Source organism: Nomascus leucogenys, chromosome 21 (genome assembly GCF_006542625.1).
Source record: "Nomascus leucogenys isolate Asia chromosome 21, Asia_NLE_v1, whole genome shotgun sequence".
NCBI classification, from domain to species: Eukaryota; Metazoa; Chordata; class Mammalia; order Primates; family Hylobatidae; genus Nomascus; species Nomascus leucogenys.
Genome location: NC_044401.1, coordinates 70,486,425 through 70,500,376, shown reverse-complemented (window position 1 = coordinate 70,500,376; position 13,952 = coordinate 70,486,425). Strand labels below are relative to the sequence as shown.

Here is a 13,952-nt window from a genome sequence, read left to right as displayed (position 1 = left end):
CCAGTATTAGCACCCACTCCTCACATAGTTATGACAACCAAGAGTGTCTCCAGACATTGCCTAAAATTCCTTTAAGGGCAAAACTGCCTGTACAGTTGAGAGCTCCCATCTTAATAGGCAGGAGCACCTTAATGTAAATTTCTGTGTGGGTTACTCTCCCTGTTTCCCCCACCTAACCCTTCGGTTGTAAGCCCCTTGATGACAGAAATGAAGTATTTTCTTTCATGTTGAGGTCCCGCTTTCTTTTCTGTCTACCACACAATATATAGAGATTTGGGGATTGACTATGCCATTGCTTTTTTTTCAGACGGAGTATCACTCTGTCGCCAGGCTGGAGTGCAGTGGTGCAATCTCGGCTGACTGCAACCGCTGCCTCCTGGGTTCAGGTGATTCTCCTGCCTCAGCCTCCCAAGTAGCTTGGACTACGGGCATGTGCCACCACACCCAGCTAATTTTTATATTTTTAGTAAAGATGGTGTTTCACCATGTTGGCCAGGATGGTCTCGATCTCTTGATATTGTGATCCACCTGCCTCGGCCTCCCAAAGTGCTGGGATTACAGGAGTGAGCCACCATGCCCGGCCGCCATTGCTTTTTAGTTTTTGTTTTTATCCAAGTCACGTAATATAGTGGGTTTTTAACAAAAGGGCAATCTTGACATTTCTCTTCTTCCCGTTTTTGTTATTGGTTCACAACTGAGTATGTAACAACTGGTACTTCAGTGATACAGTGGCCTATTTTCTTTCTTATAAAAGACATTACTATATCATACAGTATTTTAACCTTTCCTTTACAAATCTCATGATACTGAGATGCTTTTGGTTAACAAAAATTGCCATTGAGTCTGGAAGATTGTTTGTTTGCTGACTGACCAGCCCCCTCATCTCATCCTTCTCACAAAGAAAGAAAGAAAGAAACAAACCCTCAACCCTTAAATTAGTCAAAGTCCTAAGGCAGTTTTCCCAGAACAAATGTCCATATTGACTTTTTCTGTTGTTAGGTCCTGTCCTTGTTGACCCATTGCTGGCTTGAGGGGCTGATTCTGTTCGCTTTGGAACTGGGTAGCATTTTGGTTTAACAACAGTGTCCACCCAGCTGAGGACCAAATTCTCAGGAGAAGCATTATTTATAATAAAGTACAAAAACAAATACTCAGAAGAAATAGTGATTACATAGGCCCTCTGAACAGTTTCACAACTGGAAATAATTACGTTGAAAATATGAATCCTATAAATAACTCATAGTTTGGTAGTGTTTCATAAAGTGATTAGGAGTAAGTCTCAATTTCCTCATCCTGAAAATGGGGATAATAACATCCGCTACTTAGTAGGATTGTAATGAGGATTAAATAAGTGAATCCATTGAAAACTTTCAGAAAAACTACCTGTAACGTAGCACTCAGTAATTGCTTTATTTTCTTTCTTTTGGAGATGGAGTCTTGCTCTGTCACCTAGGCTGGAATGCATTGATGCGATCTTGGCTCACTGCAACCTCTGCCTCCCAGGTTCAATCAATTCTCCTGCCTCAGCCTCCTGAGTAGCTGGGACTGCAGGCACACACCACCACACCAGGCTAATTTTTGTATTTTTAGTAGAGACGGGGTTTCACCATGTTGGCCTGAAGTGATCTGCCTGCCTTGGCCTCCCAAAGTGCTGGGATTACAGGCATGAGTCACCACACCTAGCCTATTTTCACTTTTTAATTCTTCTCTTAATTATGAGGAGTCTCTATATCTTCCCATTTGCCTACATCCTTTAAAATTCCTACGTATATTCTCCAAAGAAGTAGTCTGTCCTCTTCCTCTTTATATGCATTATCCATTATTTTTATCACACAAATCCAAATGAGACTATCCAAACTGCATATATTGGCCTGATATAGGTGTGTCTTCCCTTTACAGATTTTTATGGATTTTCAAAAAATTTTAAATCGCTGAGAATTTGCTTTGTAGAGTATAATAAATCATAGGGTTTTTTTTTTTTTTGCAAAGGTACTTTTTATAGTGAGGAAAAATAAAGCTCCACCTAAATACCTACGTAAACTTAAGTTTCAGTTGATTACATATTTTAGATGACATCCATGTAGATCATTGGCCAATTGGTTTGAAAGAGGTAATCCTGATTTTGTTGATCTGAAAAGGTCAATATGAATTCAGTTCTGTATCCTCTGCACAAGTTTTTAAAACAATGTTTCACTTGTGGCTAAAACACACATTCCTGATTAGATCAATGAGAGCACTCCATGGGCAAATACAGCTTATTTTGCTTGTTAACAAGATGTTTCTCTGAGTTCTCGTGCTGGCAACGCCACAGAAAAATAACAGGAATCATCCTGAATCCATAACCAATTCATGCAACACCAAGTCAGATCCCTTAGAAGAAAATTGCTGGTGAAGGTCCAGAATAGCAAGCTAAAAAGCAGATACTTGATACTTGCAATAGGCTGATAGATGCACTAAGTGCTTGCTTAATAAACGTGCTACCATAACACTTTTCCTTTTATGGAGAAAGAAGACATAAAAAAATAAAAATAAAATATCAAATGCATAAATATGTGTGCACTGTGTGAATGTGTACAGGTTGTCTCAAATTTATACGAAAGCAGAGTGAATAATAGAATGAACCCTTCATGTAACTCATCACCCAGCTTCAACAGTTATTGACTCGGCTCATCCTGTTTCACGGATACCTCCCTCTAACTTGCAAATCCTAGACATAATTTCATCTTTAAGTCTCTCTTGTAGTTTGTTCACCCTCTCCCCAGAAAAATGTACAGTCAAAAGTTTGCTTACAATTTTCAGGAATTTACAGTTTCCCTAAAACCCAGTTAAAGAGAACCACTGACTGAGCCAGTTCATTTGGGAGTATGAGAGGAAAGATGTCACGAAAGCCTTCTGTATGAGACTGTGGCCTGCAAGTGTCCCAGCTCTAACGTTCACGTTTTTCCCCTTTTTCTCTTACTCTCACAATCCATCTGTGATATTTGAGTTAGCTAAAGAGAAAAAGATAAAAGGATACAGCAAAGAGGCTGAATATTTCCTTCATCTTTTAAGGTCCTCTCCTCCACTTGGTGGCTTTATATTTTTTTTTGAGATTGTGAGCTATAGGATTTAACACTAGTCCACTTGGATGTGAAAGCAAAAATTCCAAGGCTAACAATCATAGAGAACATTATTTATTTATTGAGCATTTACTATGTGCCAAGTACTTTTCATGCATCTCATCACTTAAGCTTATTAGCATCTCCAGCAACTATTAGATAGGTAGGATCCATGAGCCCATTTTGTAAACAGAAAACTGAGGTCCAAAGCATTTAAGCAACTTGCCCAGGACTTGAACTCAGATCTATCTGAAACTCCATTCAGATGTTTAACAATACTAAACTATATCTCTCCATTTTACTCTGACAGTGGGTCATATTCTTAGCTACGTGTCCCAAGCAGGCATATGTGGAGTGTTTTATAGCTGTGTGCACCATTTATAACAACTTCTTCATGGTGGTGTGAGGCATTTCAGAGCATTATATAAGAAAGTCTCTTAATGTTTGTGCTGTTTTTAAATTAGACTTAGTGCAAGCCAAGAAGAAGCCAAGGGCATTTTCAAAGTGTTCATCAGATCATGTCGATTCTCTTTATTAAAACATCTCAATGGCTTCTTACAAGTAGTAGAGAATAAAAATCAAATTCCTTTCAATGGCCTGCAAAGCCCTACAACATCTGGCCCAGACATCCTTTTCAGGGCTCTCACTGACCTTGTCAGTACTCCGACAGTGCTGGCTCTGTGGTTGTTGATCTCATTCTTATTCATCCAATATGCTGGGCTGCTTCCTGCCTCAGTGTCTAATCTCTTCTGTACCTCACCATAGCTGGCTTCTCATCATTGGGGTTCCACCCAACATGTTCCCTCTAGAATAGCTTTGTTGCAATGGCCTTTTTTTCTCTTTTATTGTCTGCATTGCACTTCTCATTGCATGAGATTCTTATTCCTTTGTTGGTTCATTACTCTGTGTTTGTCTCTGCTTCCCCACCTTAAATACGATTTTCATGCGATCAGGGCCTGTGCTTTAGTTGCTGCTCAGTCTTCAGCACCTAGACTAGTGCTGAGTAAATCCTGGTTGAATGAATGAATGGTTTGTTTAGTGGGGATGGTTCCATTAAACCTGCATGCAAAGCTCTCAGCACAGTGCATGCCCCAGTCGGAAAGCACTGCCGAGCCGCTGCTGTTGTTGGTGAGGTTAATTCCAATCTGGAACTTCATCGTAACATAATCTATAAGGCAAGTTTTAAGAATTTCCCAAGACAATGCAGTTTCTCAAAAACCAGAAGGACCCTCAGTCTCATGATATAGATCCTGAAGTTGTGTTATTAGGAGATGGCTGCTTTTTGAGTTTTTAGCTCATGTGGGCTTGACCTTCAAACCAGTAGCATTCAGCAGCTCTCATCTCTGCCTAGGGGCTTTCTGACCTTTTGCTTAGGCCCTAGGCAATGTTTTCATCTCTGACAAACTTGACCACTGCCAGTTTCTTAAGAGTTTCGGTACTTATGAGAAGGAGTTGTTCTGCCTGTGCCGTGCCGTAATTATCTCTAATACCCTATAAACTGCAAACAATGGGGGCATTTGAGGGGGGAAATGCTACAACAAAAAGACGTCTGCGATTCTGAGGCAGGGCTAAACTTGGGCACGTGGAAAAGTTCTAGCATGTGGAATGCTGCACTCGCAGCTCCCATGGGGCGGGGTGGGGATCTGGACGGTCCTGACAATGGGCCATTATAAAGGCACTATTGAACCACGTAATTGTGGCCCTTTACAAAAACCATAAAGATGTGTCAAATATTATACAAATGCAAACTGTACAAGCTTGAATGTTAGACCAAAAATTTCAGAAAAAACAAAGTCTTCTCCATCTGATCAAACAGTTCAAGAAAAAGTTGAAACAAGGCGAATTTCACCATTGTGTAACCACTTCATGGGTTTATTTGTTGTTTGCAAAATTTTCAGTAGAGGAATTCTGCCTGAATATATTTTTATTTGTCCAGATCGGTAGGCTTTCATTCTCATGGAATGTCTAGCTTGTTTAAATTACAAAATTATGTACGTTATGGAAAATAATAAAATAACAATAACTGAGAATTTATCGCTCGGGAAGTCATTGTTGAGACTTGACCGAATAATTTGTCATTAGTTTTTTTTTTGGCTTTGCATGTATATAAATAGCATTTAAAAATCAATTTTGGATAGCAGCATATATAGTGTTTTTAACCTGCTTTATGTTCCCATTTACATTAATGAACTTTCCCTCTCATTAAATATTGCTAGATTAACACAGTAACAGAAAACCAAACACCACATGTTCTCACTCATACGTGGGAGTTGAACAATGAGAACATATGGACACAGGGAGGGGAACATCACACACCGGGGCCTGTTGAGGGGTGGGGGACAAGGGGAGGGAGAGCATTAGGACAAATACCTAATGCATGTGGGGCTTAAAACCTAGATGACGGGTTGACAGGTGCAGCAAACCACCATGGCACATGTATACCTATGTAACAAACCTGCACATTCTGCACATGTATCCCAGAACTTAAAGTAAAAAATAAATAAATAAATTTGATATATGAAATTCAATATACTATACAAGACATAAACAAAAAATTGTTAGATAAAATGTGGATTGTAATGACTGCATAGGATCCATTTATATGTAGTGGTTCTCAACTGAGGGCTGTTTTGTTCCCAGGAGGCATTTAGCAATGTTTGGAGCCAGTTTTGGTTGTCATAACTGGAGTGGGACATGCTGTGTTACTTGGCATCTAATGGGTATAGGTTAGGGATGCTGGGAGACAGCAGGCAGTTCACAGATCACCCCCACAACAAAGCAGTATCTGGCTCCAGTATCAATAATGCTGAGGCTGAAAGCCTGAACTATATGACTCCTTTATAATTAATTGACTCCCTGGCCTATTAGATATTTGTTTTCAATTTTTTTATTAGAAATTAATGGCTGGCAAACTTTATCTATAAAAAAGCAAAGTGTTTTAGACTTTTGGGGCCGTCAGGTCCATTACTCAACTATGCTCTTATACTGTTATAGCTTGAAAGCAGCCATAGACTATACATAAATGAAAGCATCGATGTTTTCCAATAAAACTTTATTGACAAAAATGGGCGGCATGCCCTAGGCAGTAGTCCACCTACTTCTGTTAGAGATAATGCTCTAATAGATGTCTGTGTACCTAAATCTTTGTCCTGTATCTGATCATCTCCTTAGAAAAGTTCTTGAAAAGAATGCTGCAGGGGCAACATGTATGTATCTTTTTAAAGTTTATCTCCATTATTTTATTTTATCTTTTACAATTCTACCTATTTATTTTATTTTCTCGTATGAGATTGTTCATTTAATGTAGCTTTCTGAACACGCTTGTGCCACCATCATTCTATCAGATTTGGAACCATGTTCAGGGATATGAAGTGTGAATGGATAAGGTAGGGTTTGCAGATTTAAAAGTCTTCAAGAATCAGACGGGTTAATGAATAAAGTAGGCCAGTTGTCAATGTCAGAATAAAGAGTGATGAGAGTTGCAAAATGAAAAGTAAGTGCTCATTGAAAGGGAGAAGCTACTTCTCAACTCTGTTGCTTTTCGACTCTGATAAGTTGCTGGCCCAGTAGGAGTGCAGTTTGGTGTCTCTAGATCTTCTGATTTATCAACCAGAAAAGAGAAATCCAAACTCTGGTTTGAGAAACCGGAAACCAGATTTTGAGTTGAAAACTCCCAATTTTTCATCATTGGTGACAAATTCATAGAACACTAAATTCTGTCTAGATGAACAGACTTGCCTGTGGTTTGTGTCCATGGACTGCCAGCTTGAAGACCTTAGAATAACTGTGATTTATTCAGGGGTCTACAGCTAGAGGTGAAAGCAAATCTCAGGCTTCCAGCCAGTCATTTGAGACCCACAGGTCCCTATTGGCTTGTTGTACTGCTAGATGAGAGCTGTAAGAATTGGCAATCTTTGGGCAGCCCCTGATAGAAAAGGAAGCTTTATCATGTGAAGTAGGGTGGCAGGCTGTGAATCAACTGCCTGGCCTGAAGACTTGATTCCTCTAGAGCTTTCTAACTTAGGAAGACTGAGGGACTGTCACACTCCATTTCCTCAGGACGTTTCCAGAGGTGGTCAGAATCCTAGTCTACAACCCCTGCCTACACAATGTGGCCCCTTGTTCTTCGGTTCTGCCCCTTATCCATGCACGCCAGCCACACTGGCTCCACACTGCTTCACTGACGTACCAAATGCTTGCTGAGTGCCCACAGTGTGCCAAGCTGTGTTCTGGACAAAGCAGAACAGAGGAGGGAGGATCAGGAGCACTGGTAGCGTGTGGGCTGGATATGTGAATATGTCCTTAGGATAGTTATAGGAGACAAGGTCAATGAGGTAATGCTCCTGGGGTGGTTTGGAGTCGGAGAAGTAAGCACAGTGGACAGGGTTCTGTAGAACCTACCTGGAGAACTAACAAGCTAGTGTGGATTTCTGAACACCGTACCCAGAGATTCTGATTCATTAGCTCTGGTTTGGGGCCTTGGAATGTGCCTTTCTAATAAGCACTGTGAATAGCATTGATATAGGGACTTCTAGGCCATCACAAATACTTTGGTTTTTTTTGTTTGTTTGTTTGTTTTCTCAGAAATAAGTAGGGAACCATTACAGAGGTGGGGTTTTTCTTTTTGTTTGTTTGTTTGTTTGTTTGTTTTGGTTTAGTTTCTACAGAGAAATGACTTGATCTGACAATATCACAAGATCCCCCTATTCATTGTATTGAAAATACACCATCAGAGTGCCAAGACAGAAGCAGGTAGAAGAGTCAGGAAGCTTTCTGTCATCTAAGCTTGAAGAGACGGTGGTTTGGATCGAATGGTAACAGTGGAGCGTGAAAATCCATCATATTCTGGATATTTTCTGAAGATGGAAACAATACTTCTTGGTGGGTTGGATACAGGGTATGAAAGAAAGGAGTCAAAGATGACTATGATTTGTAGAATGAGCAACTAGGTTAAGCCAGAGAAAGACCATTTTTTGACCTACCCCTGCCCCCAACAAAAATGGCAGTTTTCTGTGTTTCAACCTAATAGAAAAAAATGGAGTTGCCAACTGTGAAGATGCAGAAGACTGTGGGAGGAGCTGATTTGGAAGAGTCGATGAACATGCTGAGCTTGAGATGTCTGCAGTCCTCCAAACGGTGCCGTCTCGTAGGCCAGTGGAGATGAGTCTGGTTCTCAGAGACGTCTGTTCTGGGGTGCTTAAATCCATGTGACTGGGTTTGATCACCAGGGCTGGGAGTGTAGATGGATGAAGTCAAGCTCTGATCCTTGAGGCACTGACATTTAGGGGGGAGAAGAGGAGAAAGCTAGCTAAGGAGAGTGAGAAGAAATGAAGAAGGTCAGAGAAAAACCAGGCAAGTGTGGTAAATTGAAAGCCAAGTAAATAACATGTATTAAGAGCCTCCTTGCTGTTCTTTGAGCAACCAAGGCTTGTTCACACCTGACGGCTATGTGCTTGGCTCGAATGATGTTCCTGCCAATCTGCCTGGCTCATCTCACCAACTTCAGGTCTGGGCATCAATGTCATACTCTGTGAGGCCCTTACCCAAACACACTGTAAGATTTGCACAGTTGCCTGGCATCTAGTTGGTGCTCAAGCAATATTTGTTGATTGAATGGTGAACATATAACTTTTGATGAAGGCAGCAGTCCAGGTGAGAACATATTAAAGCCTTGCTGCTTGGGATGTAGCGTGTTCCCTGGACTGGCTGGGTCAGCATCCCCTGGCAACTTGTTAGAAATGCAGAATGTTGGGCTCTATCCCAGACCTGTGGCATCACACTCTGCATTTAATAAGATCCTCAAGTGATTTGTATGCACATTAACATTTGCTCCCAGTCCTGTATTTAATTTTCTATGAATGTCAAGAGGACAATTGAGTATACTCTCTCAGATGGGAACAACTCAAAGAAAGAAGTTAAAACAATCAAAATCAAGTATCTTCAATAGCTGTTTCTGTATTCAATCAGAAAGTTATGATACAGTTTAAAAGCAAAAGAAAACTGTGTCGAGACTTTCAAGAATATTTTATGTGATTATTCCCATATCCTTTTTACTTTTATTTTATTTTATGTGGTTATTCCACATATCTTTCTTACTTTTACTTTGAATTGACATAAACTAGGAGTGCATATAAAATGCATGGCATCTGGTACATGGTAGGCAAGTTTGAGAGAATGAGCACTAATTCAGTTCTTTATATTTTAAGACATCCTGCTTTTTAATGTAACATGTCCACTCATAATGTCTTATAAGACCCTCATTTAAGAGAAATGGTTTTCTCTTTTATTCGGCTGAGAAAAAAATCACATGTTCTTTTTATTATCATGGTCTTTGGCTTATTTTAGCCTGAGGGAGAAAAAAATAATGTATATATTAGGGATTTTCTTATGATAACACCTTTTTTTCTGAGGCTACTAAATATTGTTTGTCCTAAAACCAAAGTTATGCCCGTCTTGTGGTTTATAATAAGCATACTGTTTTATAGGTCATTAGCTAAGGATAAAAGACCTGCTGGGAATTTTTGGTAGGGGTAGTCTAGTCTATTCTATTTTAACATCAAATTTTCAGAAAAGTACATTTTTTGTCCTTTTCTTTTATACATATTTACAGCTCAATTCTCTGAATTCAGAAGCCTACAAGGTAATAAGACAGGAAGTAGTATGAAAGTATACAGACCCATAAATATGTGATATAAATGTATATATATTTATTTGTGCACACCTGGGGTATGTGAATACACCTCTGGATTTACACAGTTTTATCTTCCCTTCTTATTCAGTAAAAGCCCTAGATCAGAACTGACCCACAGCAGATGGTGCTTCTCTAGTTCGCCTCTGTGGACCGAATAATGGAGACGTGGCTATGGTTTCTAACCCTGACAAATTGTTTAGATTTCCTCTTAGTTTCTGTTTCTTTAGCTTTAAAAGGGGGGGTAATTAAGCATATCCTGTATTCTTACAAAGATGCTTGTCCAGTGAAGACAGTAGTTGGAAAAATAACTATAAAATTACGTTTACATATATTATTTCTCTTTATTAAAATCACCCCATTCTTTCCTTCAAATCCTGCTAAAACTTCTATTGAGTAGGAAAGCTCATTTCTAGTTTGGTGAAACTTTCCTAGAGAGCAGGGATCAGCATTTTCTATGAAAAGCCACAATGTAGATATTTTAGGCCTTGGGGGCCCCACAGACTCTGTTGCTACTCTTCAAATCTGCTATTGCAGCAAGGAAGCCGCCCTGGACAACATGTCAACTAATGGGTGTGGCTGTGTTCCGATAAAACTTTATTTATCCACATTGAAATCTGAATTTTATATAATTTTCATGTGTCATGAAATATTCTTTTCATTTTTTTCAACTATTTAAAAATGTAAAATCCATTCTTACTTTATAGGCCATACAGGCAGCAGACAGAGTTGGGCTGATGGGTAGACAGACTCCTGTTGTAGAGAAAAAGCACTGGGTTTGTCAACCATAGCCATTTCGAGCCTTTCTTATTTAAGACTCTTTAGTTTCCTTTGTATTTGCATCTGATTTTGATTCTTCTCCCTTAGGTCAGGATTCATACCCTTGTTGTTTTTACTTTTTGTTAAGGACACCTTCGTACAGATTGTATAGTAAACAAGATTATATGTCCAAGGATATATGTTCTGGGCTTTTGTTTTCGTTTGTGGTAATGTAACTGTGGGACTGAAAAGAACCTCGACACTTAATCAGACGTGACCCTATGCAAGACTACCCTAGTTATTTAAGAAAGCTAGCTTTCTCTTTTTTACCACTTTTTTCAGGAAATATGATTGCATAACTGACATTCTCTATGGATGGCCATTTTTAAAACAGTATGAAAAGAATAGTGATGTGGTGATAGATAACAATTGATCAAAGGATAATCCCATTAGTTTTCTTTAAACTTACTGAGCAAAAGAACAAATTATCTCTCTAAACCTAAGTGATAAATATGAACATTTTGTTGAATTATTGAAAATATATACATATAAAGCCATTTGAGTGTAGAAGCATGTCTTAGCTACTCAGGAGGCTGAAGTGGGAAGATTGCTTGAGCCCAGGAGTTCAAGGCTGTAGTGTGCCATGATTGCACTTGTGAATAGCCACCGCACTCCAGCCTAGGCAATATAGCAAGACCCTATCTCTAAAAATATAATAAATAAATAAATAAATAAATAAATAAATAAACTAAAAGGATTAAGAGAAGCTACACTCACTTTTAATTGAATTCTGGTTTACAAATATTAGAGCGAATAGAAGAATAGTGGATATCTAGATAGGGATATTTCTTCCCCAGTAAATTCTGTTGTCAGCCAAGATAGTAGTATCTACAGCCACCATCTTAAACTGACATGTGATGTGCTCCAGGATCTCTTCAGAATGAAACTGTTGGAAAATAACCTGTCAGTATTACCCAGGAAGTGGTAAAACTGAAGTGTGACAGTTAGGAGGTGATCCATTCCGATTCTCTTGCTATCAATTCAAGATCTGAATGAAGAAAGGAAACAGGTGAAATGATAGGAGTGCTAACAATTAATTAAAGTTACAAAGCCTTTGGGTGTTTGCCCTTTAACTCAGATAGCTAGCATAACTTATATGAAATATAAGTTATATCAATAAATAATATTTTATGATAAAGTATTCTAGCTTCATTTTGCTGTCCGTACTTCAGGTGTTCAGCAGTACTCAACTTTTGCTATCTGAATTCCTTAGTGTGGTTAGTCATCTGGAACGTCAGAAACATGCAAATATTATCAGGAAATCATAAAGATGTTTCTGTCCTCTTTAATGCTACATATATGTTCTCATTTGCATACTTCTTTGATTGGCTACTTAAAAATTAATGAAAGCAAAGTTATTAACTAAAAAGCTATGAATTAGGATGGCTGAAGACAGAAAATTATATTTGTATGGCTGTTTAAATTGTCAAAGGGCTATAGAGCCTCATAATAATGCTATGAGGGAGTTCGGGTAGGGTTAGCATCTTTCTCCATCATCTTCTCGGGGAGGGAAGTGAACAGAGGCAATGTCACACACCACCTGTCCACAGTGGGGAGTGACATTGCTGGTGCAGTGATGATGCTAGAATGCCAACCACATTCTAGATCAGGGGTTCTCAAAGTGTGATCAGAGGGCCCTGGTTGTATCTAAGACACTTGCAGGAGTTCTGCTAAATATGGACTATTTCAGAATAACACTAAGATATTGTTTTCCTATTTCACTCTCATTTCACCAGTAAACAGTAGAGTTTTCTAAAGGCTACATGTCATGTTGAGATGTCATTGTTCTGACATCCTGTGAGATATCTACTAATGTATAATCGTGTGTTTTCAAAAATTCTCAATTTTAATTTCTAATATGCTAAATATTGATAGATATAATCCATGTAAACACAATAAATTTAAGGAGTGTAAAAGGATCCTAAGACAAAAATGTTTGAGAATTGCTGTTTTAGATATTGTGCTAAGGCCGTTAGAAACATGATCTTCTTTAATGCGGAAAACACACATATGAGGCAAGCTCTACTGTCATTGCCATTCAATATGCTAGGAGATGAGGGCCTGGAGAAGTTAATGATTTGCAGAAGGTACACGGGTAGTAAGTTGCAAAGATAGAATTTGAACCCAGGTTTCAAGTCAGGAACTCCGCTGACTCTGTTGTCAGGCATGTTGTCTTTCAAAGAAGCACCAGGAAATGCCTGGATTTGGACACTAACTTCTCAGAAGAGAAACTTCTTCTCATAACCTAGGCTATCTCCAAGGGAATGTAAATATGAAGATTATCCTTACAGGCAGTGTAAAATAGAGATTATTTTCTAGTGGTTTGTGGGCTGAGGCTTGTACTCTGTGAAACACAAAACAGTTAAGCATCAGATTTTTAAACCTGGAGGATTTTACTTAAAAAAGAAGTTTGGATTGCCAGCTACCCTTGAAAAATTTAGAGATTGAGCTAGGCTGGACTCGTATTCCCACATGGCCACAATGAGCTGCAGTTTTTATCTGCTGTTCCTGCTACGTAGATGTGTGTTCTCTGGTTTGCCACAGACCTCACTACTCCTTATTACCTTCCTCGTAACTCATGTTCCTCGTTTATGTTGCCTGTTTGAGGTGTTTGGGTTAGAAACAGCTGGAGAGGTTTCGTTTACTGCATTGTGTTTACAGGCCATCTGCTGTCTACTTACTTGAAAAATAAAAAGTTATTAACAGTAAAAGAGCCAAATATATCCCATTCTGCTTACCCAAACCTGGGTGTAATAAAGACCTCACTGACAGTGCCACATAGAAAGCAAATTGCTTCCTTCTTTACTAAAGCATAATATTCTGATTCATTAAAGAATTAGGATCTGCCAGTGAATTAACATTTATTTTTAAACGTGAATCTCTTTTCTTTTTAAGTGTAATAGTGAAATAAGCACATTTCACTCATTGCCCTCATTTTATGTTTATTTTAGTAATGTCTGTTGTCCTCATCATTATCATGTCTGGACCGTTTATAAAAAAAAAGTCTCTGTGAACCTCTGTGTACATATTGAATCAGTCATTTGAAACCATTTGAGATTGTCAACCTAACGGACTGCATTATCCTGGGCGTTTAGACAACATTACTGAACTTCAGATTTTTATGCTTAACATAACATTTGTCAGCAGTAGATATTAAGCATTTATCATAATTTATAAGTATATATTTGCTTGCCTCTCTTCTTTTTTTGCCTCACCCCAGAATATAAGTTTCATAAAGCTGGAAATTATATCTGTTTGTTCACAATGTATATTCTATGCTTTGTACAGTGTTTAGCACATAACAGTCAATAATGAATGAATAAAGGAATAAATATGTAAATGTATCA

At 38.7% G+C, this 13,952-nt stretch overlaps 1 protein-coding gene across 3 annotated transcripts in view; it reads left to right on the top strand.

Annotated features, from left to right (window-relative positions):
• MITF (melanocyte inducing transcription factor) overlaps positions 1 to 13,952 on the top strand; it is a 235,129-nt gene that overhangs the window by 188,235 nt on the left and 32,942 nt on the right. The gene's annotated exons all lie outside the window — the stretch shown is intronic.